This window comes from Lissotriton helveticus, chromosome 2_1 (assembly GCF_964261635.1).
Source record: "Lissotriton helveticus chromosome 2_1, aLisHel1.1, whole genome shotgun sequence".
Taxonomy (NCBI): domain Eukaryota; kingdom Metazoa; phylum Chordata; class Amphibia; order Caudata; family Salamandridae; genus Lissotriton; species Lissotriton helveticus.
In genome coordinates, this window is record NC_136059.1 from 887178065 (window position 1) to 887203738 (window position 25674).

Sequence of the window (25674 nt, forward strand, 5' to 3'; positions counted from 1 at the left end):
CTGCCCCCTTTTCATTATTTTCCCTTTTGTTTTTACCACCTCTTGTGTCTCGATCCTACCGAGACACAAGATGGCGGCCGCTGCGAACTGTTTCGAATGTTTACAGACACCCGAGAGCCAATCAGCTTCCCGTGCGCAGGTCGCGTGGCGCGCCCGGAGCGCTCCCCGGTACGCGCACCGGGGCGCGCATACAGATATATAAATTTTTGGGAACGTAAATTACTCAAAATCCTCTGGACCACATATCTTGAGACATAGCAAAGGCACATCGGGCTACCAGTCCCTACAATTTTGCCAAGTTTGGTGAAAATCCATTCAGCCGTTCGAGCTAAAAGTACGACAGACCGCCCTATGGAAATTAACATGGGGAAAACACGTTTTGACGAATCCCCCCCAAACTTTCAGGGAAGGAGCGGAGCGCCACAAGGCAAAGTTGCTGAAAAATTCAGGCTGATTCCTCAACCGGCGCCAAAGTTATTCCAAATAGAATGTAGCGATTTCCCTATGGAAATCGATCCTAACTATAACTACCTACTGGCAACCGCCAGTAGGTATATATATATATATATATATATATATATATATATATATATATATATATATATATATATATATATATATATTACCTACTGGCGGTCGCCAGTAGGTATATATAGTTAGGATTTTTTCTCTATGGGTTTTTTGAAAATTCTATGTCTAATAACTTTGGCGTTTGTGGACGGAATTGGCTGAAATTTTCAGGAAAATGGCACATTTTGTTTCTGAGCAGCCCTTGAAAATTTGGGGGGGGTTCGTCCAGTGGGGGCCGAGAAAAAAGGGGGGTCCCAAAACGTGTTTTTAACATTGAGTTTTCCATAGGGCGGTTGGCCTCACTTTTAGCCCGAACGGCTGAATGGATTTGCACGAAACTTGGCAAAATTGTAGGGACTGGTAGCCCGATGTGCCTTTTGTAGGTCTCAATATATGTGCTCCAGTGGATTTTGAGAAATTAACGTTTAAAAAAAGATATATATCTGTAACAGCGGACCGGTTAGCGATCTGGTTCGCGGACTTTTCGCGCAACGGAGCTTTGTGAAGCGAAGCTGATTGGTTCTCCGGCGTCTGTCAACATTCCAAACAGTCCGTAGCGGCCGCCATCTTGTCTCTCGGTAGGATCGAGAGACAAGAGGAGGTCAAAACAAAGGGGGAAATAACTATAAGGGGGCATAGTAGATCCTCGCTGACCCCCTAGGTTTGATGTGGAGGTTTTAAAAGGGCCCCGCGGGGCAAAAAAAAATAATAAAAATAATAATTGAACGGCTGAATGGATTTGCACGAAACTTGGCAAAATATTAGGGACTGGTAGCCCGATGTGCCTTTGCTAGGTCTCAATATATGTGCTCCAGTGGATTTTGAGAAATTAACGTTCAAAAAAAGATATATATCTGTAACAGCGCTCCGCTTCGCGTAACGGAGGTTTGCGAAGCTGATTGGTCATTCTGTCACTGGGCTATAGTTGGGCTACATCTGGCTGATATTTGGGCTACATTTGTTTTTTTGTGTGTCTGGCGGCCATCTTTGGGCTACATTGGGCTACATTGGGCTTCATTGGGCTACATTCGGCTAATTAGCAAATAGCTCATCGCAAACTAGGAATGGTAAAGAATCGCTATTTATTCCTTAAAGTTCGCTATTTAGGAAATGCAAATAACTTTGATGATACATATGGCGGTTCATCTCTAACAAGATAAGAAGCATAGGGATAGATTTATGATGACTGGCGCATCACCAGGGATGTGTTAGTCATTCTGTGCCGCTGTTCCGTCACCTATGGTGTGCTGCATTTACAATGCGGCACATCATGGGGCAAAAACAGCACAGATGCGTGATGTATCTGTGCCGTAAAGGTGGCGCATTGCTGGAGTTGTATCGCAAGTGTGATGAAGCTCCAGCAAGGGTCGGGGGTGCCCCTGTCGCAGGGTTTCTGTTCTCACACAGAACTGTGGACAGAGGATTGGAACCTCGGCGAATTAGGGTGTCCCAAAACTCACGTTAGTAATCAAAAACTATTTAGCAAGCTAGGTACAGTGTCACATTGGATATAACAAACTCTCAATGTTTAGACAATCCAGAATATGAACTTATAGTACCTCAGGATACGTGGAACTCATGAACAGTCGGTCGTTATATATTTCTTAGAAACCAGAACATGGAGTTAAGAAGAACACATGTGTATTTGAAATGTTTATTTACTAATGCCGTCTTCTCAGGCGTAGTACCTTAGATAATAAAAGTACACATATTATCAGTACCAAAATTACCAGCATAGTTACTAGTACATAAAAAGTGAATGGTGATAGTATGTTAACATGCTGTAAATGAATAAGAGTTAGCAACACTTATAAGCAGCCGCGGGCCGTGGAGGGAGTTACGGTGAGGCAGGGAGGCGGGGAGGGGGAGAAGCAGGGTGGAGAATACAAGTACACATATTATCAGTAGCAAAATTACCAGCATAGTTACTAGTACATAAAAAGCGAATGGTGACAGTATGTTAACATGCTGTAAATGAATAAGAGTTAGCAACACTTATAAGCAGCCGCGGGCCGTGGAGGGAGTTACGGTGGGGCAGGGAGGCGGGGAGGGGGAGGGGCAAGGTAGAGAGGGCTCCACCCTGCTTCTCCCCCTCCCCGCCTCCCTGCCCCATCGTAACTCCCTCCACGGCCCGCGGCTGCTTATATCTCACCCTCCCTAATACACATAATATATTATTTGCTAAGAAGGTCTCTTTGTGTTGGTTTAGGGCGTGTCCATACTTTAGTGTCTTAGATTTGAAGGAATCACATCAGCATACACCAGCTCTCTCTTCATGTGAACCGCATCAACTGTTGTGTATGTGTGTTCGGCAAAGCAATATAAAACCCGCCTCATGCCCAGAATTGGCAGAAGTTGCACTTATGTTATGAGTATGAAGTCGTGGAGATCAGACCTCATAACAATTCTGTATCGTGTTGTTCTTGAAACTTTAGCACTCGCTGTACAGATATAGTTTAACAAGTAAAGCAGATAGTAGACCAATAACATATTATTCTCATGTAAACCACGATGAACTACTAGGTGGAAAGCTAAAGCAACAACTAAGTGTCGTGTGCAGAAGTTGCAAAAAAGGAAAAATGGCGTTTAAACCGGTAATGAGCCCATGCTAACTTAACACGGTGTAAAGATATCCAGGACCTAGATGACACCTCCTCATGATCCGGAAACGAACTGAATAAGATAATAGAAGTGCCATCTCATGAGAGCAGATTGCAAGTTTATATGTGGACGGTCCGCAAGGTAAAGCATTAAAAACTAGGAAAATTCAATGCTAAAGAAAAATAAAACAGCCAAGTACTTTATCGAGTCTTAAGCCAATAGGCAAGGTAAATAATAAAAACTTGACAAATAAGTCAATGAATTGTCAATGAAATGCTAGTACTCAGCATATCAAACATGAAAAAGGTCTATGACATAACTGTGTATGCAAAATAAGCTGCAACAGCCTCCAATAGGAAGTCACCGTCTTCATCCGAAAACAGTTCAGCCATCCAATTTAAAAGCGGAAAAGAACATACGTGCTCTCCCAGCACCGGATCCTCTATCACCATCAGAGGACAGCTCGGTGGGTTTTCAAGAAAGCTGTGTTCCAAGAAAGACTGTGCTGCCGCCAGTAAATTCCAGGGACCAAGTAGTCCATGCATCAATGCCACAGCCATAATCCTTTCGCCAGGACAAATCAACTCGTGAGTAATGATAGGAGTCATCAGCTGATTAAAGTCGACGTCAGGAGAAACCGGTCCGCAGAGACACAAATCAATGGCCCAATCGAAATCACAGGTCAGGCAGTGAAATACAGGCTGGACACAGGTGAAGTAGGAGAACCGAAAAGATAATCCATATGCCGTGCTTAATATCGCCAACGGAATTGTGCCATAATATTCTAGCATGCGATTGCGGAACAGTGTCAGCAGCTGCAGGGTCGGAGGTTGCATAGGAGGGACATCCATATTTAAAAATGTAAAAAAGCACAAGAGCGTCCGCTGGTAATGCAAGTAAAAATGCAATCCACGAACCAGAGTGGAGAAAATGGAATGAAAGGGAGCAGGGATGACTCCAAAGATTTTCTCAAATGAAGTCACGAGACCACTGGTAACAACTTTAAAAAAGTGTGCCTGGGATTTTGTGGAGGATGCGTTAAAGATAGTCGGAAACATGTTGCTGAAATTGAAAGGCAAACCTGTGTACGGGTGTTCGCTATGTGAAGTAGGAAAGTTTCACGGGCCGAACTCAAGGCCACCTCTCTCTGAGACAAAAGAGCTCTTATTCTTGTCATGCCGTTGAAACGTGTCCCAAGGTTGGTATTTGTGGCCAGATTGAAAACTCCCTATGTTCATGTGTGGGAGGAAATAGAACATTTCTGCAGCAAATAACCCGTTCACTTACTGTTACGATAAAAGGAATACTTTTAATTAACTCAGAACAATCTTCATTATTGAGCATCAAATAACTACCATTTTCCAACAACTTGAACGTGGGGATGATAGCAGGAACTGGCGTGCCTTGCAACACGCAAGCCATATTTGGTCGGTGTTTGTTGCATGAATCGTGTAACTGTATGTGCCTACACATTAGTGAATGATCTGGCGTCTCAGTGCATTCCTCTCCATTCAGATAAACTTCTTGATCATCTTTGAAACATCTGTATGTGTATGGAAGCGACCAGACCTCATGAACAAAAGCACTACCTAAAGGTTCATAAAGACCTATTGGTATATATTTCATACAATTTGAAAACTTATATAAAGCAAAAGGCAGCGTTATTAAACCGTGGATAAGGCATGTTGCCAAAAAACCCGCAATCCTCTGCTGATGATGTCACTGAGCATGTCATGAATGATGTAATATGTGACATCATCAGTAGTGGATTATGGGTAATAGTATCTCTAGTTTACTCCCCTATAGCTGTCTTTCTTTTAACATAAGTGTGTGTTTCCTTCCCTTATACTTACTGTTTTTGGTTCGCTTCCAGTTCGCGTACCAGCGAGCGAACTAGGAAGCGAACTAAGAGAAATAGAGGTTGGCACAGTTCCAAATATTGTACCAATTTTTTAATAACGGGGAGGTAGTTCTGAAAAGAACTTTTTTTTTTATTTTTCTGAACATTTTTTTACTGTTTTTGAATTTTTCGGAACAGTTTTATATTTTTTTGGGTTTTTCTTGGAGGGGGCAATGAAAACGATTCATTGTAAAGGGCTCAACAGGAGCAACAAAACAAAAAAAAGAAGTATTTATTATTTTGGGCGTTTCGGACAAACTTGCATATGATAGTCAATAGCTCTGTTGATCAGAGTGATGCTTCTTTCTCCGTAGGAAATGAATCCATCGCAAAATACGCAGGTGTGTTTTACTTCACCAAATCTCATTTGTATATTTGGCACCATCTCCCTGCCCTCTGGTCCCGTTACTTCCGGTACAACAGATCTTCTGGCCATAATAGGGAGATTATCTAGGTCGTTCCGAAACTGTGCAGCACTGTAGTTGTTAGGATGCCACCTAGTCATATGGCGATGCATTGTGTAGTTTCCGAAACTGTATTTTTTGTCGGTCCCTCTGGACAGTCTATCTTGACATATAAGGCAAGTTACGTATCTTGCATTTACTTTTTTCTGACCTTTGGGAATTTTAAAAAATTGCCAAATGAAGTTTTCTTTCCGGTGAGACGTCTTGGGCTGCTCAGGCAAAAACTGCCTCTCTTCGTGCTCGTCCTCCTGTTCCTCTTCTTCTTCTTCTTGTTGAATTACAACTTGAGCAGGTGGTCCACTCTTCCTTGGATGTGGTGGAGGTGGTGGGGAAGCACCAGCTGAAGCTACTAAAGAAGCCATTGCTCAGTGATCACAAAGGGTCTTTCTCTCACAATGATGAAAGTCAGAGTGAGGAAAGAAGGAGGGATTTTCATTATTTGGGAAAAACAAGAGTTCTCAACCAATCAAAAGTGTTCATTTTAGATTATATGACCTAGTCTTACATCATTAGGAAACCAAAAGTGAAATGAACCAATGAAAAGTGTTATTACCAAGTCACATGACTTGCTGTGTTTACGTTAAGCGCTTTGCAGGGCCTCCCTGTTTGCTTCCAGAAACCTGCGCTTTGGCACTCGCTTCGCGTACCAGTTCGCTAACGTAGCACGTCATATGACGTATCAAGCGACAACGTGGAACGTCATGCGGACGGGAGGCGTCACGATGTTGTTTTCTAACGCGGCACTTGCGGTAAAGAAACGTTTACCGGCTCGCGGTCTATTTCGCGGCATCAAGGTCAGCTAACGGGAAGCTTCCCGATTCGTGAAGCGGGAACGAAGAAAAAAAAATATTTAAAAAAAAAATTATTCAAAACATATAAAATATATTTTTGGATTTAAAGAAGAATACATTTTACAGCTACAGATATTAGCTGTTAAAAAACCAATGAAATTCACAGAAAAAACCATAGGTTATAGACCATATATAGTTAGGAATTAGCATTTACAAAACCTTGAAAATTCACTGAAAAAACCATAGGTTATAGACCATATATAGTTAGGAAATAGCATTTAGAAAACCTTATTTTACTCACACAAAACCATTGAAATTCCATATATAGTTAGTTGCACTAACTATATATCGCGCACCTGCAATCCACTGCTGATGATGTCACATATTACATCATTCATGACATGGTCAGTGACATCACTGATGACATCTCAAATGACATCACTGATGACATCTCATTTGACATTACTGATCACATAACTGATGACATCATTCATGTGATGATACAATGAACCTCTTCAGACTCTAATATAACCTTAGATACACTCAGTGTAAACAGACACTCACAGACTGTCACTCATCCATGGAGTTACTCACACACCTAGTCAGTCTTGCAAAGAATCAATCACACCTCGATTTCCTCAACTATATAGTTATACACACCTTACTTATTGGAACATATAATAACACATATTTACTCTGTTATACAATCCCTGATACAAGTTCACAATAATCCATACAGCCACTCACACATTCACTGGCTCTTATGCACAGTTATTTATATATGTCAACTATCACATGTACTGTGTTTTACATATGTACTTACTTTGACATGTAGCACTGAGATATCCATTCACTCACCAATACACTCATGCACACAGTCAACCGCCCATACAGATGTTTCCACATGCACTTTTGAACCCATACATCTAGTGAATCAACTGCTCACACATCTATGCACAGAGTCATACACCTCCCAGACACCCACACACACACTCAGTCTCCCATACAAATACTTGGGCAACTAATCAATAACCCATATAGTTAGTCATATAGCTAATGATCAACACATGCATCAGATTACAAAACAACAGACACAATGATGCACAATTTAAAACAGTTTAGTCACTAACCCATGCACTCAGTGAGACACATTTAATCACTCACTTATACAGTCAGTCATGCACCTACTAAATCCTTCATCCAGACACTTATACATCCACTCATTCTTCAATATGTAAGACATATTTTAACTTTACAGAAGCATACAGTCACTGGATGTTGTCATCAGTGATGTCATTTGAGATGTCATCAGTGATGTCATCAGTGATGTCACTGACCATGTCATGAATGATGTAATATGTGACATCATCAGCAGTGGATTGCAGGTGCGCGATATATAGTTAGTGCAACTAACTATATATGGAATTTCAATGGTTTTGTGTGAGTAAAATAAGGTTTTCTAAATGCTATTTCCTAACTATATATGGTCTATAACCTATGGTTTTTTCAGTGAATATATATATATATATATATATATATATATTCATATACCCACCCTTATCTACTCAATCATCATTTAATCTATATATGCTAACATTCTAAATCTTTCATTGTTACGCTTTCACTTCATCTGTTGGTTTATTGATTTATCTACCCATCATTATACGCTTATGAATATATTTATTAATCCAGTCTTTAACACATCAAACTGTCATTCCTAAACTGTTAAACCTGACATCTTTGGCATGCTTTTCTCCTGGACATTTTGCCTTTACTCCCTGATTTTTACTGAACTCATTTTTGATGGTATTAGGACTCTGTGCAAATTCCTCCAACTAGCCAGTGGCACAGTGCTTGTGCTCTCTCCTCTAAACATGGTAAAATTGGCATACACCCCATTGGCACATTGATTTACATATATTTCACTAGTGAATTGTACTACATGTACCCAGGGCCTGTAAATTAAATGCTACCAATGGGCTGCCACACATATTCTGCTACTACCTACTACAGTGTCCAATAGTGCAATTTTAAACTGCCTTTTTCACTTGGCAAAATACACCTTTTTTTAACAAGCTAAACCTACCTTTTTAATGCTTATAAGTAACCCCTAAGGTAGGTCCTAACCAACCCTAGGACAGGGTTCATAGTTTTTAAAAAGTTGGACATGAGGGTTTCTGTTTTTCATGTCCTAGCAGTGAAATACTCCTAAAGTCTATTTTCACTACGGTTATCTCTACTATAGCCTAACACTTGTTTACCGTATTGCACTTAATACATGCTAACTTCAAATTAGGAGCAAACAGAGAAATGATATTTACAGTCAAATGAATGGTAATTCCAAATACTCTTTGATTGCAAAGTTGTATTTTAAGTTACAATTCGAAAATGTCACATTGGCATTTTTCTACTTAAATCACCTATCCCTGTCTGATAGTGTCCTGGTTTACAAGACTATGAATGGCTCTGTGGTTTATATATTGCTTCCATTTGGCTGTGGAAGAGCTACCTCCTGCCCTGATTAGACTTCACAGGGCTCTGCCTGCAGCACAGAAAAAGGAACCTCCCACAAAGCTTGCCCAGGGAAAGGGGAGAAACTGACCAGAACCAGTTTTGGGGGTAGGCCAAGGACTTCCTCCACCAAAGGCTGGCTGCAGGTAAGGAACCTCTCTTCAGGAGACTCATGGACCTGTAGAAGATACACAGAACAACTACCCTGTTGCCTGAAGAAGAGGGACTGCCCACTGACTGTAGAAGGATTTGACCTGTGTGCCTTGAACCAGGCTACCCAATACGACCCCAAGGGTAAGTTGGCCGACCTCCTGTTTGAGCTGCAGGTACACAGTAAGCGCCCAGAGGCTTCCCACAACTTTCTGGCTGACTACAATCAACTGGACCTGCCTGAGCTCTTATGCTGTTTCCTGCTAGCGTGAGCCCTGATCTCAAAGAGGTGCCCCTCAGATCATGGTTCTTGGCTGGCATCAGTTTGAACTCCTCCTGAAGAAAAGTGAAGGTACCAAGGTTTTGGTCTCCTCACAAACACAAAGTTACCTCCTCGGGTCGAGAACAGACCACCTGCAATGACCACAAAGGGAAAGCTCAAGCAGGACCTACACTTCACCAGACAGCAACCATTCATGATGACTAGCAACATGAGACCTGCACTTTGCCTGACGACAGCCCATGACAACAAGAAGCTCCAGGGAAGACTGACTCTTTGCACTGCAGCAACAACCATCAGTGACACATGGTCAGCTTTGTATGCTGCAGTAATGATATTCTGCCATGCTCAACTTGCTCCTCATGCCGACAAAGTTCTCCTCGGTACCTCCTCCAATGTGCCCTTCACGCTAGCCTTGCGAAGGTACATCTTCAGGGGTACTAACCTGGTCCCTGTATCCAACCTGTACTCCGTAAACAATTGGCCTGAAATTGTGAATTTTCGTGGGTGTAGCACAACCAGATCACCACAAGTGCTGCTTTGTGCTTCTAGGTGCTATTTTCACCTATACATTTTAAAAGCTATATCTCTCGTTCTACTACCTGGATTTTTGCCGTTCTGTTATTATACTATTTATTAAAAATGTTATTATGTTGTGTTTCCACTTTATTACTGTTTGTTGCAGCATAAACACTTCACAGATTGTCTCTAAGTTAAGCTTGGCTTCTGCTGTACCAAGTTAGAGGGTTAAGCACAGGTTATTTAAGTGACTTTTGTGGTTCATTCTGACAAAGATTGTGTTTATTATTTGAGCGGTGCTTCCACCCCTCTCAACTAATAGCCCAGGCCTAGATTTTCTAAGCCCTTTTATTGTCAGTGTGTCATGCAAAGGGAAACAAGACAAAGCAAAGGCTTAAGTGATATTTACTATGCCATGCAAAACCACTTTTCCAGGCAATGCAACGCTTATTAAATTCAGAGTAACGCAAGGCAGTGCAAATTGCTGCCTTACAATACTCTGCAATGGGAAGGCTTTCCATGGGTGGAGTGTGGGAGTTCCCATCCATCCACCCATGAATGTTTGCGCATTCTCAGATTTATTAAGGGTAACAAACCTGGGAATGTGCCAAAATGCTATACGATCCCAATAGAGGCATAACGAGGAGAATTATATTTATTTATTCTCATAATTTCCTCTTTTTTTGTGTGCTGATTTCTACAGCACATATAGAAATAGGAAAATGCTACTGAGGATTGTTTATGTGCAGAAAGGTATCTCTTCCTGAACACAAACAATTCTGCCTGTAATCAGGCACCCTTGCACCATGGCACAAGGATACCTGCATTGGCGCTAGACAGCACTCAGTATGCCAGCGCAGAGAGAGTACAGGAATGCGCCATAACTTAGCAAATATGGTACGTTCATTCTCTCTAAAATTTCACGCATCGTAGCAAGATGCTTTGTGTCAAATGTTAGCAAATCTAGTCCGCAATTTCTTACAACCACCCACTCTCACACACTCATCCATCCATCTACAATTGGAGGCACAGACACATGTACACACTCGCACACATCACCTCACTCACAAATCCTCAAACAACTTTACCTGGTCAAAAGCCAAATTTTGTACTATTATGGTTTCGTTTGTTTTCTTATAACCATGTTATTTGATTGAAATATATTTGCCTTCTCATTAATATTCTACCTCACTGTAGTAAACGTTTTGTTTGAACAACTCTTGAACAGTTGATTGTTTAAAGTACATTCCTGTGATGCAGGCTTCTCCTTTTAGACCTTTTGTGTTTTCTCAGGTCTGCTTCTGTCAAGAGAAAACATACACTATTTGCTGATGATTGAGGTCCCACTTCACAGAAACATCAGACTCTTGAAGTAAAAATTGAAAAAAGCTTTCCAAAATTTCTGTCGTGTCAAATACGCTAGTGTACAGCTGAAGGGTCAAGCAGGCTTTTGCTATTTTTTTTCAGGAGAAGACAGAACTTATTAATGTAGAATGTCTTTGAAAAAAAGTACACAGGCTACTGTTTGAAATTAAACTTTCTTATAACTATCCCCAACAGACACAGCATGACTGCCTGGGTACTAAAACTATTCTCTGCTCTGATAAGTATCAATCCCATATCTAGGGCGCTTTGCTGAGTTAATTAAGATCAAATCTGCATGTTAATTATCCTTTTTCTTCGGTTTAACATACCTGAATCTAAAAAGACTCGAAGCTGCGTGATTTTCTGAGTCTATTAAAGAGAAATGGGAGTTGCCTGGGCCTGCTTTAGCACTGGTGGCGCCCTGTACGACAATGTTTGTTGGCACCCCCCCCCCCCCCAATGAGCACCTCTGCCATGGATTCCCTCACTACCACCATTTGACAGTGCCATAACCACTGTCTCTTACATTTATTCAGTTTTATTGCTCCACTCAGACCAGTTTAAGATTTCAGAACACTTTACATCACACACGCATTGCACAGTAACCATCCTACATGTGTAAATCAGTATATAGGAAATGTTACAAAAAAACAGAGGCCTACAAGGAGTAGGAGTCACATTTCATCCATACTAGTAGGCAGTAAAGTCTTGGACTGGAAAAGTACAAATTCAGAATTTAAAATGTAACACCATTGTTAGGGATTTTCTTTAATAATAAGAATTGATTTCTACCCAGATAAACCCCTTTTGCAATATTAGGAAAACGAAAGACTGGTCAAAAAATATTCAGCTCTAATATGTTCCTTGCAGTTTGCATGCAGCTCTTTGATGCAGTTAATAGCCCACTGCTCTATATTAGGATTTTAACTTATAAACCGCAAGTGATAAACGGATCGCTGACAAAAGCAGTAAAATATTGGCCCATTGATATTATATGCACTTTGTGATATGAATAGGACACTTTCTTTGCAGCAGGAGTATTAAACCCCTGGCTATGATGAGTAAAAACGTGCACTAGACAAAGCTCCCGTCTCTCTCCAGGAAGAACATTAATCCCCAGAGTTTCCGTATTATTGATGCCTGAAAACTTCTGGGACAATGTACATGGCATCAGGTGCTTTTAAAATGATGAACATGTCACCCCCACCCAAAGTCAGCGCCCAGTGCTATTGCACCAATCGCACAGCCCTAGAGCCAGCCCTGGGAGATGCTAGTTGTAATTTGAGCATTCACCTTTCGGTCTAAGATTACCCTCCACATTGGTATTCCTAGTATTTTTGCCTTGAGCGGCGCCCTCAGGACAGCACTTTCTACAGTGCAAAATTACTACTTTTAAACCCTTTGTTAAAATACTTGAGGATTTTTAACTTTTCTCAGAATATTTGAGGACTGGATTTAGAATAGTAAATGTGCCACCCCAGTGTCTGCAAAACCCTCCACTGGACCCAGGTATAATTTGCACATCTTACAAAGGCTAAGCATGATGCACACACCATAGCTGGAAGTTGAATTGTGTCATGAATAAGAAAGCCATTCAATCAATGAATGCACATCTATTTGGTGAAATTTAGGAATAACTGTGCGAAATTCAGACACTGTACTAATATAATTAATACGGCATAAAACACAGGAGAGGATATTGTCATGATATCTATATACATTTTTTAAAGTTATGTTTATTAACTTTTGTAATTACTTTTTTCTACATCACATATATGTACAGAGCGTGAAAGAAAGTAAAAAAAAACAACTAAGAACCAATTCGGCACAACTACTAAGACACACTGATCATAGCTCATAAGGTTAAATCTTCAATCTTATCATGCTATAAAACTGCATGTAACAACCTATACTTTATACTTTTTTTGATTTAATCAAATTGTTTGCATAATGTTACGAACTTCACAATATGCAATACAGGGAAAGAGTTGATAGAACAGATAAGATAGATTAGTAAAATACAACATTGGACAATATGTGCAACACTGTTCAAAACTGAAATATTCCTGATTATTCAACTTAAGCTAACAAACAGGGCTACGAAGTAGGCATGGTCGCATGCTGGCCCATTAGGCAAAAAAACGAATACATAACCAGATGCATAATCTTTGGCTTTATCATAAGAAACACCTTTTAAATATTTGACAAAACAAGTTCAACATGAATGAAATTGTGTATTCAGTGTAAGTTTGGAGGGCAGCAAATTAGCTTGCTACATATAAAATTCAGGAAAAAATTACTTGATTTCTTTCAAGGTTGTCTACGAATACGCCTGATAAAAACACAGTGTACCTTTAGTTTGTTCAATTAATGTCCTTGACATTATATGCGCGATGGAGAGCTGTTTCTATGCACAATACCCATGGAAAACCCTGGGATAAATGATGAAGACATTTGCAAAGCCACTTGAGCTATAAACTGATCCCATTTGAGATAGAAATGTGCTGTCCATGATTATGTTATGTAGAATGTTGAATTGTATTAATGAAAGCTTGTGGTCCACTAGAATTCTGGCGATAAATAGTCAGCTAGCAATGAACAAAAGAGAACTGGAGACAAAAAAACTGGTCTCAGTGGATAACTTGAAAATTGCACACTTTTTTTTAGGAATTGTCGTTTGTGAAATAGGCAAAATATCCTCAGGATTTCAATGGAAAACAAGGTATGTTCCAGCATAGTCTTCAACATGACTCCGGGTAAAATGCCTTTGTCATCATAATGGTTTGGCTTACCTATATATATGTTTTATATTTATCGAAGTATATTCCCCAAATAAAACAAATTTTCTTTGCCAATGCTGTTTTTCTTTTTTATTCATTCTCCTTTTTACATGCATTTTTGTGCATTTAAAGTATGTCTTCAAGCTGCAGTATCTGAAAACTACAGCTGATATATTAGATGAACAATTACGTTTTTCGATCTGGAAGAAGAAAGAAGGTTTCTAAAGCAGAAGCCAGATACTGCGGCATTGAACGTGTTTCAAGGTAAAAAAAAGGTTCAGGGAAGCTGCACACTGGCCACTCGTGCTGAAACAGTCAGGAATAATCCACTACCAGGCTGGTGACTAAATTGGAAAATCAGTCCAGGTACATATCTATTTGTACGTTTTTTGGTAACTTCAATCAGAAATAAGGTAGTCCTAACTGGTCAAACAGCAGTGTAGGCTAATTTACTCATGCTATTAGCAAGATGATTGTTGCACCACAACAAACAAACATCAGTTGTCAAAGATGCTTTCACTTATAAACCTCGTTTTTAGTGATACCTAGTAGCCTCAGAATCACATTCAAGACCTGTCACAACCCATCTCTTGAGATCTCTGTGTCATACAAATACAGACATCTAGTGTATTTCCAGAGACCTCTTAAAAGTTTAAGATAAAATAAATGGGTGTTATCAGTTTGCCGTTGGATACCTTGAATTTAAATATAGGCCTGTAAACAGACATCAGAGAGTCATCCTTGAGAGCCCTTGTTCTATAGAGGATAGTATGCAGAGAAAAGCTCCTTCTGTAGAGTAAACCTACACACTTGTTTCCTGAAGGCAGAATGTTTGGGCAAAGGCAAACCAGCACAACCTTTTAAATTCCCTGGTTCATGCTCCTGACACTAATACAATAGAGTCAATTCTCCAACCCGAAGCTGCATCAAGTGTTTCTATTATTGACTCTTCTGGACCAAGGCAGAAAACTAGACATACATACATTGTAAATACTTTATTAACTTTAAACATTTGCTATTTTAATATAGAAATAATGTAACTTTTAGCTAAATCTCGAAGATACCTGCAAATAAAAAAAAATGTCATGAGAAATAGAATAACTTTTTGTAAAAATGTAGGTGAAAAATGAGAAAACAATTTAAAAATAAAAATAAAAGAAGTATATATGTATGCTACCTACAAAGTAGAGCAAAACCAAAGGGGATGATTGACGGAGTGTTGAACATTGCAAGCACTCACCCCCAGTCAACTGATCTGGGTTTAATTCGTCATCATTCTTTAACTCACGCCGCCACCTCAGTTCAGACATGGCCATATGCAAATCAGTCTGACCCTGTGCCTCATGGGAACAGTCCAGCCCGAACTGCCAAGCCATGTCTTCCCTGGACCGGAAACAAGCATCCTGGGACCGGTTTCTGGCTAATCAGCCGTCATCAGCCATACTATCTTGAATCCAGTGGCAAAGTGAGCATGGGACCTACGTCTGGGCATACCCTACCAACTTAGAGCAAACAAGCAAAACCAAAGGGGATGATCGACAGAGTGTTGAACATTGCAAGCACTCACCCCCAGTTAACTGATCTGGGTTTAATCCATCATCATTCTTTAGCTTACTCCGCCACCCCAGTTCAGACATGGCCATATGCAAATCAGTCTGACTCTGTGCCACATGGGAACACTCCAGACTGAACTGCCAAGCCATGTCTACCCTGGCTGAAACAAGCATCCTGAGACTGGGTTTGTGTTCGTAACCCTCATCAGCCAGGCTATCTTGAATCCAGTGGCTAAGTGAGCAAGGGACCCACGTCTGGGCATACCCTGTCAACTTAGGGCGAACAAGCAAAACCAAAGGGGATGATGGACGGAGTGTTGAACATTGTAAGCACTCACCCGTAGTCAAATGATCTGGGTTTAATCCATCATCATTCTTTAGCTCTCTCCACCACCCCAGTTCAGATATGGCCATATGCAAATCATTCTAACCCTGTGCCTCATGGGAACAGTCCAGCCCGAACTGCCAAACCATGTCTTCCCTGGACTGGAAACAAGCATCCTGGGACTGGTTTCGAGTTCATAACCCTCATTAGCCAGGCTATCTTGAATCCAGTGACAAAGTGAACAAGGTACCCATGTCTGGGCATACCATGCTAACTTAGAGCGAACAAGCAAAACCAAAGGGGTTGATGGACGGAGTGTTGAACATTGCAAGCACTCACCCCCAGTCAACTGATCTGGGTTTAATCCACCATCATTCTTTAGCTACTCGCCACCCCAGTTCAGACATGGCGATATGCAAATCAGTCTGACCCTGTACCTCATGGGAACAGTCCAGCCCGAACTGCCAAGCCATGTCTTCCCTGGACCGGAAACAAGCATCCTGGGACCGGTTTCTGGCTAATCAGCCATCATCAGCCAGGCTATCTTGAATCCAGTGGCAAAGTGAGCATGGGACCTACGTCTGGCATACCCTACCAACTTAGAGCAAACAAGCAAAACCAAAGGGGATGATCGACAGAGTGTTGAACATTGCAAGCACTCACCCCCAGTTAACTGATCTGGGTTTAATCCATCATCATTCTTTAGCTTACTCCGCCACCCCAGTTCAGACATGGCCATATGCAAATCAGTCTGACTCTGTGCCACATGGGAACAGTCCAGACCGAACTGCCAAGCCATGTCTACCCTGGCTGAAACAAGCATCCTGGGACTGGGTTTGTGTTCGTAACCCTCATCAGCCAGGCTATCTTGAATCCAGTGGCTAAGTGAGCAAGGGACCCACGTCTGGGCATACCCTGTCAACTTAGGGCGAACAAGCAAAACCAAAGGGGATGATGGACGGAGTGTTGAACATTGTAAGCACTCACCCGTAGTCAAATGATCTGGGTTTAATCCATCATCATTCTTTAGCTCTCTCCACCACCCCAGTTCAGATATGGCCATATGCAAATCATTCTAACCCTGTGCCTCATGGGAACAGTCCAGCCCGAACTGCCAAACCATGTCTTCCCTGGACTGGAAACAAGCATCCTGGGACTGGTTTCGAGTTCATAACCCTCATCAGCCAGGCTATCTTGAATCCAGTGGCAAAGTGAACAAGGTACCCATGTCTGGGCATACCATGCTAACTTAGAGCGAACAAGCAAAACCAAAGGGGTTGATGGACGGAGTGTTGAACATTGCAAGCACTCACGCCCAGTCAACTGATCTGGGTTTAATCCACCATCATTCTTTAGCTACTCGCCACCCCAGTTCAGACATGGCGATATGCAAATCAGTCTGACCCTGTGCCTCATGGGAACAGTCCAGCCCGTACTACCAAGCCATGTCTTCCCTGGACCAGAAACAAGCATCCTGGGACCGGTTTCGGGTTCATAACCCTCATCAGTCAGGCTATCTTGAATCCAGTGGCAAAGTGAGCCAGGGAGCCACATCTGGGCATACCCTGGCAACTTAGGACGAACAAGCAAACCAAAGGGGATGATGGACGGAGTATTGAACATTGCAAGCACTCACCCCAGTCATCTGATCTGGGTTGAAGGCCCAGATCTCTGTACTGGGGTGAATGTATGACATTGTTCTGCATTCTGTCCATCAATTGTTCTTTTTGCATTTGTCACCCCAAGTGGGACGGGTATGCTCAGACGTGAGTCCCGTGCTCTCCATGACACTGGAGTCAAGCTATCCTGGCTGTTGAGGGCTGAAAAACCAAAGCCGGTCCTAGGATGCTAGTTTGCAGTCCACGGAGGACCTGGCCTGGCAGATCGGGCTGGCCTGTTCCCATTGGGTCAGGGTCAAGACTGATTTGAATATGGCTGGGTCCAAATTGGAATGGCATGGTGAGCAACAAAATGATGGATTTAGGCCCAGATCTCTGTACTGGGGTAAATGTATGACATTGTTCTGCATTCTGTCCATTGGTTCTTTTTGCAGCTACAAAGTAGAAGCATAATATTTACACAGGTCATGTGTCTCCTAACAGGATCACCTTCACAGAATAAAAAGACACAAATAGAAGACAAAACACATAAAAAGGAAGAACTGGATGTTGCTGAACATGGAAACATAGACACTTTGCCTACAACCAGAGACGATGCAGCAAATTGACTTTATGTTACCTAATAATATTGAACCTGTAGCAAGTGTGATTGATATCCAATATATCTCTTAAAGAAATTGCTACAGTTACAGTAAACCAAGAATGGCACTCTAGGTAATCAGGGCCTGCATTAGCACAGAACATGCCATAAAATCAGACAAGCAAACAAACTGGCTGTTTTGAATGTGGCTTCTTACCAATAAGCCACACCCAATCACTGCACTCCCACCTGGGAGGCAAATATATCATTATACACTTTTAATAATATACACTTTTAAGCATGTCTTACCACCCCTGGCACAGCAAGACTGCAACACAAAAAAACAACACCTTTTGAAAATGAGTTTTATTTAACAAAATGCAAAGACTATCACTTTTAGAATAAGGACTGGGGTTTATTAAATAATACTCTCTAAACAAAGGCTGTCTCAGATACCAAATGCATTAGATTCAAATATGTGTAGCAAACTTAGAATCTAAAGGCATGAATCAATAACTGAGCAAACTATAATACTGATTAATAAACAAGCAATAACTGATATAATATTAGATACACTGGACGTCCTGCAATAGATCAGAAAGATATATATACAGAGTAGAGGATCATTCTGGATCTGCACCTCCCACACCACAAAGAAAACACCTCAAACGATCACAGCCACTGGCTGACATCACAATGGCAATAATCACAAAACTCAATACATCACCTGATGCATACACTGCCCACTTCTGGCCGGGGGAAGTCTTCACACAACCGGGGATCAGAGCTCAGCAATCAGGGTTCAATACGAGATAGACACGTCTGCCCTCACTCGGAATCCAAACTCCCAAACTTCCACTTCCACCAGACCAGTGGAGGCTCCCCCTTTTAATACAAGTGGAAGCATTGGTCGAAGCTTCTAGCAAGCCTCACCTTCTATTCCCATCAGATTCCATACCACCCCGTGTCAAGGACACAGCATCGGTTGATCAGGCCTTTGCTATTACTTCGAGAAGGAGCCTGCACATTCCTCCGATAAGAACCGGTTTCTACTAGCACACAGAGTGCAGAAAAAGCAAAACATGCCCTCTTCAGCTCTGCAGCTTCGTGCAGGACAGAAAGGCCCAAAGCAAGATGGATTTGAAAAGCAAGATGACATGAGAGCATGTCAAAGGCAATAGTCAGCACTGCCATAGCGCGAAGTAAAGTCAGAAAACAGAATAGTCAAAGCCAATAGTAAGAACTCATAATTCTCACCAATGCACACACGTTCCTGCACACCTTCAAATACACATCCCACATGCTCTGCTCTTGGCAAGACTGTTCCACTCCGTAACAGCTCCCACTGAAAGACAGCAAGATTAAAGAACAGAAGAGAAAAAGGCAACTGCAGGACAATCCTACATTAAGGAACACACTAAAATCAATTAAATTGGTGGTGGTGAGGGTCATCATAGGGTGCCAACATCACAAGAGTAGCTCATTTATTACACTGGCATAGACCAAGACATAATGTTATGTGCCTAAAAGCTTTGTGTAGGTCAGTAGAATTGCTGGCATCTGCAACCACGAATATGTGGAGAAGTATTCCTAATATGCAAGTAGAAATTGTGCAACATAGCAGGGATGTAGTCAAAGGTTTGGTACAAATGACACATGCCCTTAAAGGAATATAAGCTTCTAATATGTCTAATAGGTCCAATGTTGGCAAACAATAAAAAGAAGAACGATCTAGTATTAGTAGTAGTCTGTTACACTAAAGCCTTGTACTACTAGAACAACCAGAAGTCAAATTTTATCTGGAGAATCCAGTTTATAGTGTTCAGTTGACACATCCACTTTTAGAGCTCCTAGACATAATAATTGCATTAGTTAGGAAACTAAATTGAAAAACAAATTGTACAAAATAATACATTCAATTCAATGACATATGTAGCCATTGCAATGTCTATTAAATGATAGTATGTGTAATTGCGTATGGTAAATAAATACTTTTCATTTAAAATGTGATAGCAAAAAAATAAACAGTACTGCAAGAAGCAAATAATGTGTTGTTAACTATTCTACTTCAGAAAAAATTGTTAATCACAATAATTCTGCATTGTCATACCATTTTTCCTAACAGAGGTCATCCTTGATGTCACTGGATCAGAAAAATGCACTTTTGAATATCCTAATGCCTCCAGACTCCCAGACATTTCTAACTTTTCCCGTAGCCTATCAACACCTTCAGTTCAGAGGTCTCCCCTTAAGTAACTCATTCTCTCATAGCGTATTTACAAGAGTTTTAGCTCCATTAGTGAGTATCTTGCATACTAAGAGTATTAGAGTATTCAACATCCGCTGATTTACTGGGACCCAGCATCACTCAATTATAAGCCTTGAGTTTTCAGTAACCCCGTCAATACTACTGTCTCCCCAGCGGTAGCTCCTATCTGTAGCTCCCACAGAAACATCTAGGCAATGAGATACCTTGGAGCCTGACACTAATAACAACTGTACCAACCAATGCAAGACAAGTTCAGAGTCTGCATGCAAGAACTGGCAGCCTGGATGTCCGCCAACTGCCTAAAACTCAATGGCAGCAAGACCGAGGTGCTCGTGGTGGGGGGGGGTCCACCTGTCTGGTCGTCGGCATGGTGGCCATCCTGCCTGGGAGAGGTACCTGTCCCATGTCACGAAGCAAAGGACCTGGGTGTGTGGCTAGATGATGATCTTGCTTTTGACTCCCAGGTCAGTCGAGTGGTGGGGACATGCTTCGGCATTTTAAAAACCATGAGGAAGATCTTGGATTTCCTACCCATTACTGCTCGCCGGATGCTGGTGCATGCGTTAGTCACATCTCGCATGGACTACAGCAATCTGTTGTATCTGGGGGCAACGGAAAAGGTTTTAAACCGCCTCCAGGTGTTGCAGAATGCTACCGCTCGCCTTGTTTTGAGGCTTCCTAGAAGATCTCCCTCCAGGGCAGCGCTCCAGGAGTTGCACTGGCTTCCGGTTAGAAGCAGGGTGGAATTCAAGGCTTTGGCCACATGCCACCGTATTCTGAGAGGAAAAGCCCCTGCCCCACTACAAAGTCTGGTTACCTGGTATGAGCCCACCAGGAGCTTGCGATCGTCATATACAGGTCTTCTGAAAATCCCCAAAATAAAGAAAACACGCATGGGGGTAGATCATTCAGATACCTGGCCGCTAAGCGGTGGAATGACCTGCCGATAGAACTACGCATGGAGTTCTCGGAAACCCTGTTTAGGCGAAAACGTAAGACCCATCTGTTCAGACGCTAACTACTGCTGGGTTGTTACACGGTCACCCTACTTACCATAGCGCGGGGACACGCCTTGGGCGTAAACCAGGCGCTTTATAAAACTCCCTAATAATAATAATAATATGAGAGTTATAAAAGTTCAAGGTCTTTGGTGCAGGGAGGAAGCCCAGAGGTCCTCGAATTAGAAGGAACTGCAGGGCTGTAATATAGAATATAGAATGTAGTAGATGGTCATAATGGCATATGGAATGTTGTCATTAAAATAAAAAACATTTATTTGGTTGGAGAAGCAGTGCTTGGGAGAAGAATCTGAAGAAGTTGTGTGGCGCACATTACTCTACCTATAAATAAAACAGTGAAACCTGTAGCACAGATGCATATTCGAGTCCTAATTCATCTGCAAGACAAAGTGTAGGCACAGATAAATCCACTGCTTAGGCAAAACATCATTGAACCAGCAACTGGTCCAATGCCTTGGGTGACCGCGATTGTAGTGGTGCCTAAAAAGACTTTAGACCAAATTCGAATTTGTGAAAATATGAGCATACCAAATACAGTGATTGAAAGGGAAAGGCACGCAGTACCGCACTTGAATGATATGATTGTCATTTTCAATGGAGCAGCAGGTTTTTAAAACAAATTAGATCTCTGTAAGAGATATCATCAACTAGAATTTGATCAGCTTTCTAGATATATCACAACCTTTTCTACACATTTAGGATTATTCCGTTATAAAAGGCTTAATTTGGGGATTTGTTCAGGGGCAGAGATATTTCAAGAAATTAAAAAGAATGTCATTAGACCTGTAAAAAACTCAACAAACTATAGTGTGACAATTTGGTATTTGGAAAACAGAAAAGGAACATGATCTAGCTTTAAAAAAGTATGGTAAGAGCTGATGAAAACTGGACTTACATTAAATTTAGAAAAATGTGAAATAGGCAAGCAGGAATTAACTTTCTAGGGTCATATATTTTCAGGTAAAGGAATGAGACAAAACTGTGTGAAAGTTTCTCTTTAGAGACAACAACTAGTCCAAAAGATATAATAGAATTACATTCCTTCTTAGGAATGTCTAACTACTGCTTTTACTGCATTAACAACTATGCCACCATAAGCTCACCTCTTAGAGAATTAAGAAAAAAAGAAAGAGCGCTCAACTGGGACGAACAGTGTGAACAAGAATTTAAGAAAATTCAAACTGATGTAACGCTGGCAGCAAACTTAAAGTATTGTGACCCGGATCTGGATAATGTGTTAATAGTGGATGCTAGGACTGTAGGATTAGGTGCCATTTTAGTGCAACACAAACCTGGAAAGGAGACTCCTAGATATGTATTGTCACACGCTAGTAAAAGCTTGACTGATGTAGAAAAGAAATATTTACAGCCACAGAAAAAAAGTTTGGCTGTGGTATAGGCTTGTGAGTTCTACTTTGATTTCCCATTTGGAAAGCCTTTTGTGATAATCACAGATCATCAAGTTCTAACAACTCTTTTTGGAAATCCATAGGTAAAGAGACCTCTTCACATTGAAAGATGAAGGATGAGGTTAATGGATTAGGATTTCAAAGATATTCACATGCCTAAAAAGGAATATAACCAGATTATTTGTCTAGTCATCCAGCTAGCATAATGAGAAACAAAATAATGAAGTTGAAGAATATGCGCATTTCTTAATTAATACCATAATCCCTGAAACAATTTTAGAACGTGAGTTGATTCAGGAATCTACCAATGATAACACTCTGCTAGCAGAAATATTAATAATAATTTAGAAGAAATGAAAACACATAAATGCTATGATAAATTTTCAATCTGGTATACACAAAATAGATATACTTGCATTTAAAAATGTACAAGATGAACTCACAATAACTCCTCCATCTGGTCTTCTTCTAAGAGGTAACAAATGGTTATCTACCGCACACTGCAGAAGTGTGTGATTGGTTTTGTACATGAAAGTCATTGACAAAAAGTATTTTGCATGAAAAGGTATTGTTTCCCAGACTTGACAGTCAAGTTGAAGAGTTTGTACAAGCCTGCCACCTTTGTCAATGCACTATGAGTGAAAGAAATGTTGAGGAGTTACACATAACTTCCAGATGCTATATGGTCATAGTTAGCATGTGATTTCTATAAGCCATTGGATTCTGGAAAATATTTTTTTTCAGGATTGACGAGCACTCTAGATTTCCAATTGAAAAGACGGTATCATTGCCTGCTGCATCTTCCAGTTCTGGGTTATATTTTTTTACATGGGGTATATCCAAGATAATATAGACAGATAATGGCCCACATTTTAATGGGAATTACTTTTGTAAATGTCTTGAAAACATGGGAGTAAGACATAAAATAATTACTCCTCTATGGCTACAGGCTAAGGGAATGGTAGAAAGATTAATGATTGCTATACAAAAAATTCTATTCAAAGAGCCAAGTTCTCATAGATTTCCATACATCAAGCTCTGTGTCAGGTTTTACGTGATTATAGAAACACACCTCTTGGATCAATGGGGACATTTTCTTTGGAGTTGTTATATGGGCAAGCCAGACAAACACATTTGACCTAAGTACCATTAAACCCACCCCATCCAGAGAACATGATCACATTTAAAAAAATGCAATAATGAAAGGGAAAATGAAGCACTATGAAGATCTAAGGGAAAATATTCAGGGAAGAGGTTATCAGGTTTGAGATCTTGCATTAGTAAAACAAGACCAGTTGAGAAAACAGTAGATTTCATCCATCACCATTGGATTTAATTAAAATAAAAGGGTTGTCAAATACTGTACAGAATGAAAACAGAAAGATAGTGAGAAACAAAGCACATTTTAGGAAGTTTATTCTCCCAAGTCAAGTCAAAAGAATACAACTACAGAGACACCACAAAACATTTCATGAATGAGAAACAAGTCAATTAGAGACAATATAAATAAAAGTGATTTTGACTTTTTCAGAAGAACAAGACGAACACTCAAAAAACCACAAAGATTTATTGAACAATGTTAATTTATTTAAGTGTTTTCTTTATTCGCTCACATGTTAAAGACGGGGATGATGTATTTATGTAATATAGAATATAGAATGTAGTGGGTGGTAATAGCCACATATAGAATGCTGTTGCTTAAGAAAAAAGATATCTTTATTTGGAGAAGCAGATCTGGGTACAGGGAGCTGTGGCAGCTGTCCCAGTGTATCAATAAATATATTTGAAACCACAAGATCTGGTTTCACGACTTTCCAGGAGTTAATGGCAATTCTACTAATTTATTTCAGTATTAATCTCCTAAATCAAGCTGTCTGCATCAGGACGGATAACCAGGTGGCCTGTGCAGGGAAGTCCCTTGTGCTGACTACTAGCTGCTTGGCCAATAAAACATTGATTTTGACAGAAGAAAACCTCCTACATCTGAGTGCACTCTAACATCTGGTAAAGTAGAAAGGGCCTGTTGACCTCCTAAGCAGAGTATTTTGCTTGTAAGTATAAATGATGCTTATCCGTCTCTCTGTCTGATGGACATTTCTGCCACATATTGAATGCTATCATCAAAGACGTTTGTTCCCTAGTCCCCTGTACAAAGGCAGTGGCAATATACTCATTGTCAGCTTGTTGACTGCAAGCCCTAGTTTAAGCGTTACCCCCTTTCCATTAATCCCTAGGTTGTACAAAGATCAGGAGTTTTCTTTCTGAAAAGGCTAGCATTACATTCTGCTGTCCCTTATTGTGACCTTATTTGAATATTTTGAGCTCTTTAAGACCATCCATTTGAGCATTCTCATTTATTGTCACTTGCATTTATTTCAACAAAAATGGCTATCTAATGTGGGTGCAGAGTGGGAGAAGTAGTTGATCTGATATGAGAGGAGACTTACCTTAAAGCTTTTCCATAAAAAGTGGTTCTGCGACCTTCCCCTCCATTTCTCCTGAAGATTCTTTACATTTTTCATTGTTTCCACCATACAATATTTTTGCTAGCTATCCCTTTCCTACTATGGAAAAGGAAGAAAAGCTCCACACTTTGGATGTTTAAATGGCTCTTTCAGTATACCTAAAACATCCTGACTCTTTTTACAAAATGTGTTTTCTTTTTTTACTTTTAGCCTGTCAGGAGAGGGCAAATGCCCTTCCTTTCCCACTCCAAGCAAACCAACTAGGTTTGATATTATTTCATCCTATTCATCCAAAGAAGTTCTTTTACAAGATAACATTGAAGGAAGGTCAACAAGGGTATGGCCAATTCCTGGGCTGTTTTTATGTAGAGCTCCTTAGAGGAGATTTCTATGACTGCCACCTGCAAACCCCTATGTAGTTCTACTTCTCATTGTCAGCTTAATGTGGGTGGGAGCTATTATTCTTTATAATTATTCATTCTCTTCATTTGCAATTATGAACAT